General features: G+C 46.1%; 1 pseudogene; it reads right to left on the minus strand.

Annotated features, from left to right (window-relative positions):
- Positions 1-1,137: 1,137 nt before the first annotated feature.
- On the minus strand, positions 1,138-2,580 carry LOC112615248 (annotated as a pseudogene).
- Between the last annotated feature and the right edge of the window lie 2,881 nt (positions 2,581-5,461).

Consider the following 5,461-nt stretch of genomic DNA (forward strand, 5'->3'; position numbering starts at 1 on the left):
CCATATCTGCTTTAGATGGGACTGGACTTTGGATCTTTGAGTTGACACTGAAACAAGTTAAGAATTTTCGGGCTACTGCAATGGAATGAATGTATTTTGCATTGTGAGGACATGAATTTTGGGGACCAGAATAGAATGCCATGGTTTGAATGTGTCTCATAAAGTTCATGTGTTGGAAACTTAATTCCCAATGGAACAGTGTTGGGAGGTGGGACATAATAAGAAGTGATTACGTCATGAGGGCTCTACCCTCATTAATAGATTAATGTCATTATCTCAGGAGTGGGTTAGTTATTGCAAGAGTGGCTGTGTTATAAAAATAAGTTTGACTCTTCCTGTTCCCTTGCTCTTACCCTCTCTTGTCCTTCTGCCTTCCATTATGGCATGACGCAGCATGATGGCCCTCATCAGATGCTGGCTCCATGCTGTTGGACTTCCCAGCCTCCAGTACCATGAGCCAAATAAATTTCTGTTTATTATAAATTACCTAGTCTCTGATATTCTGTTATAGCCATGTAAAACAGACTAGGACACTCTGCCTATTTCAAAACCCTCCAGGGACTTCCAGTTACATTTTGTATAACATTCAAACTCTTTACTTTGACCTAATAAGATATAGTAGCCCTTACCAAAATATCTGATCTTATCCCATACTATGCTGTTTGCGATGCTTCCAGCTATAATTTGTTCTCTCTTCAGGGCCTTTGCACCCTGCGTAAAATGTTCTCTCACCATCTTTCTCATCATCCACATCTCAGCTCTAGGGTCAGCTCCTCGGAGAGGCTTTCCCTGGTCATCCCAACTCAGGAGCCCCCTACTGTGATCAGTATCTCATCGCATCACCCTGGTTTTTTTTCTCTCTTTTTTTTTTTTTTTTTTTTTGCGGGGCTAGGGGGTTGACCTGGGCTATGGCTGGGTCAAGTGCCTGCTTTATTCAATGGGAAATGCCCAAGTGGGACTCACCCCCACCTTTCACAATATAAAGTGAGCAGGGAGCTAGGCAGGAAGCTAGAAAAATAACGCATGGATCCAGACGATCCAGAAAGACCCTGCTAAGTCAGCTCAAGGCCAAGACTGGTCGGCATGAGAGAGCAAAAGGTGACAGAAAAGTCTTGGGCAGCCTGAGCCACGATGAGCCTAGCAGAAGTAGTTGGGACATTCGTGGGCAACCAAATGCCAGGTTTGATTAAAAGTGTCCATGGCAGTCGGCTCCATGGGCCCTTTCTCCATCGCTGCCAAGTTCTGCTCCAGCTTCTCCAGGCTGGACATGCCCAGGATGACCGCGTCTCCATGGGCACCCTGCAGCTGTAAGTGGTGGTACATCCACCAGAGGGTGGCCGAGGTCATACTGGGGGCACTGGCACCATACACAGCCTGCATGGCCTTCTCCACCAGGGCAATGGCCTTGAAGTGGTGCTCCTTCCAGAAGCGATTCCTGTAGGTCTCAGCCCAGCTATTCCCAAAGAAGTGGCCCCCGGGCTGTTTCTTGCCCTGGCCTCATACTTGTACTTGCCGGTCAGCAGGCCCCCAGCCAGAGGGTGTAGGCATAGAACCTCAGTCCAAAGTGCCCGAGGCAGGGGAAGAGCTCCATTTCCACCTGCCAGGTGGTGGCATTGTACATGCCCTGGTACACAGTGGGCAGGATCCAGCCTTTGCTTTTATTTATTTATTTATGTATTTATTTATTTATTTATTTCTGAGATGGAGTCTCACTCTGTCGCCCAGGCTGGAGTGCAGTGGCACCATCTCGGCTCACTGCAAGCTCCGCCTCCCGGGTTCACGCCATTCTCCTGCCTCAGTCTCCCGAGTAGCTGGGACTACAGGTGCCCACCACCACACCTGGCTATTTTTTTTTTTTTTTGTATTTTTAATAGAGACGAGGTTTCACCATGTTAGCCAGGATGGTCTCGATCTCCTGACCTCGTGATCCGCCCACCTCGGCCTCCCAAAATGCTGGGATTACAGGCGTGAGCCACCGCGCCTGGCCCAGCCTTTGCTCTTGCAGAGCATACAGATCTCCGCCACTTCTCAGCCGGCATAGTTGGAGAGGCCAAGTTCCATGAACTTGCCCTCCTGGTGCAACTGGTGGCAGGCACACAGCGTCTCTTCCACTGGGGTGCTGTGGTCAGGTGCATGTAGGTAGAAGAGGTCCACTTGGGGACACTGCAGCCTCTTCAATGACGTCTCCAGCTGGGACCGGACATTGTCAGGCTTTAGTGATTTTCTCTCCCAAGGGTTGGCCTTGGTGGCAAATTTCACTCAGTAGTCACCGCTGCCCAGCCCCAGCCCCAGGCCGCCCAGGATGGTTTTGGACTGGCCATCGCTGTACGTGAAGGCCATGTCCAGCTTGGTGTGGCTGCACTCCAGGAAAGCGCGCATGGCCGTGGCACTGGCGGATGCGTCCATGTGGCCCCCCATCTCCATGGTGCCTAGCACCATGGCATGCCGGGCCAGGATGCCCAAGGCGGCCCGCGTTGGCGGTGGACGGGACATGGCTAGCATGCGGGCATCGGGTGGCAGGGAGCGACCTGCGCAGTGGACCGCAGCGTGGGGCATGGTGCGAGACTCGGCGCTCAGCATGGCGTGGTGCCTGCCCCTCACCCTGTTTTATTTTCTCCCTACCACTTAACATTATCTCAAATTGTCTGTCCATTTATTGGTTTCCTTATTATTATATATCTTCACCACCACTAGAATGTAAAGTTCATGAGAATGGCAATCTTATTTGCCTCTGTCCTGCTGAATGTCTAGCAACTAGCTCAGTACTTAGCAGGTGCTCAGTGGATTATTTGTTGAATAGATGAGTCAGGATATGGACCGGCGTTGTTGAAACCATGGGAAATATGTGATCATATGATCACTTCAAGGAGAGCCTGAAGAGTTAAATGTAGATTATAAAGGAGGGAGCAGAGGAAAGAATGCCTACAAAGCAATTTGGAGGAACAACCAGGGTGGTAGGAGGAGAAACAGGAAAGTGTGATGTTACAGAAGGCAATCCTACTTCTCTCCCCAAAAGCAACCAATGCTAACAGATGGGTGGGTATCCTTCCAAATCATGTTCTATATATTTACATACATTCACAAATGTTTATATTATATGCATATGTAGTTTTGGTTTTTATATAAATGAGCTCATAGTACATGTATTATTCTATCACTTGCTTTTTTAAAAAAAAACAGCTTTTTTGAGCTATAATTCGTACACTACACAATTCACACATTTAAAGTGTGCAGTTCAATTGTTTTTAGTATATTCATGGATGTGTGCAACCACTGCCATAGTCAATTTTTAGAACATTTTCATCACCTCAGAAACAAACCCTGTATCCTTTAGCTATCGCCTCTTTATCCCCCAACCCTTAGCAACCACTAATCCACTTTCAGTCTCTATAGATTTCCCTATTCTGGACTTTGATATTAATGGAAGAATATGTAATATTTTGTGACTGGCTTATTTTACTTAGCACAGTGTTTTCAAGGTTCATCCATGTTGTAGCATGAATCAGAACTTCATTCTTTTTATTGCTGAATAAAATTGCTCTTGCAGGCCAGGCGTGTTGGTGCACGCCTGTAATTTCAGCACTTTGGGAGGCTGAGGCGGGTGGATCACTTGAGCTCAAGAGTTCAAGACCAGCCTGGGCAACATGGCAAAACCCTGTCTCTCTGCAAAATACAAAAAATTAGCTGGATGTAGTAGTGTGTTCCTATAGTCACAGCTACCCAGGAGGCTGAGGTGGGAGGATTGCTTGAGCCTGGGAGGCCAAGGCTGCAGTGAGTCATGATTGTGCTACGGCACTCCTGTCTGGGCAACAGAGTGAGACCCTGTCTCAAAAAAAAAACAAAAAACAAAAAACAAAAAAACCCAAAACTTGCAACTTGCTCTTGGCATATCCATTGTGTGGATATGCTACATTTTGTTTATCTATTCGTCATTTGGACATTTGGGTAGTTTCTACTTTTATTTTTTTTTCTGAGATGGAGTCTCACTCTGTCACCAGGCTGGAGTGCAGTGGTGTTATCTCGGCTCACTGCAAACTCTGACTCCCTGGTTCAAGTGATTCTCCTGCCTCAGCCTCCTGAGTAGCTGGGATTAGAGACCCACTTATGGTGGGAGATGCACCACCACACCCAGCTAATTTTTGTATGGTTTTTTTTTTTTTTTTTTTTTTAGTAGCGACGGGGTTTCACCATTTTGGCCAGGATGGTCTCAATCTCCTGACCTCATGATCCAACTGCCTCGGCCTTCCAAAGTTTTGGGATTACCGACGTGAGCCACTGCACTGAGCCAGTTTCTACATTTTGGCTATTATAAATAACATGCCTATGAGTATTCATGTTTCAGTTTTTGTGTGGACATATATTTTCATGTCTTTTGGGTATGTATCTAGGAGTGGGATTGCTGGGTCATATGGTAACTCTGTATTTAACATTTTGAGGAACTACTGGATTGTTTTTCAAAGTGGCTGATCAATTTTATGTTCCCACCAGCAGTATATGAGACTTCCAGTTTCTCCACATCTTTGCCAACACTTGTTAGTATCTGTCCTTTTGATTATAGCCATACTAGGGACTGTGATATCACTTGCTTTTTTATTTAATGTGTATGGATTTTTTTCTGTATCAGTATATATAGATATCCTACTTTTGAGTGTGTGTGTGTGTGTGTGTGTGTGTGTGTGTGTGTGTGTGTGACAGAGTCTTACTCTGTAGCCCAGGCTGAAATGCAGTGGCACGATCTCGGCTCACTGCAACCTCCGCCTCCCAGGTTCAAGTGATTCTCCTGCCTCAGCCTCCTGAGTAGCTGGGATTACAGTCTCCTGCCACCATGCCTGGCTAATTTTTGTATTTTTAGTAGAGATGGGGTTCTACCGTGTTGGCCAGGCTGGTCTCAAACTACTGACCTCGGGTGATCCGTCCACCTGGGCCTCCCAGAGTGCTAGGATTACAGGCATGAGCCACCATGCCCAGCTGATATCTTACATATTTAACTGCTGCATAACATTCCACAGAAACCATGCTTTTCAAGATATTCCTGCCTATATCATTGTGTTATTTCTTCCACCAGGGCTCAGCAGCCTGGAAATAGAAACAATGGTGGTGAATCGATTCAATTGATCCAGATTTGGAAGTTGCATGGCAGGTGAGAAGGATTTGGATGGTAATGGTGAGAGAGGATTTGAAATAATTTATCAACAGTGTGGTACAGATCAATCCTGGTGTGTAAGTGACTAACAAGGAACTGGAGTGGATGGCATAGCATAGTGACTAGAACCCTAAAAGAAGGGGTTTTACATGAAAGTGGAAAGATGGCTTTTTGTTTTGTTTTACATTTACCCATTCCCTCTGTTGAGTTTTTTTGTTTGTTTGTTTTTTGTTTTTGTTTTTGTTTTTAATACTGAGTTATTCACTACTTTGCCCTCTATTTTTTTGAGACAGAGTCTCATTCTGTTGCCCGGGCTGG

The sequence above is a fragment of the Theropithecus gelada genome, chromosome X (genome assembly GCF_003255815.1).
Source record: "Theropithecus gelada isolate Dixy chromosome X, Tgel_1.0, whole genome shotgun sequence".
NCBI lineage: Eukaryota > Metazoa > Chordata > Mammalia > Primates > Cercopithecidae > Theropithecus > Theropithecus gelada.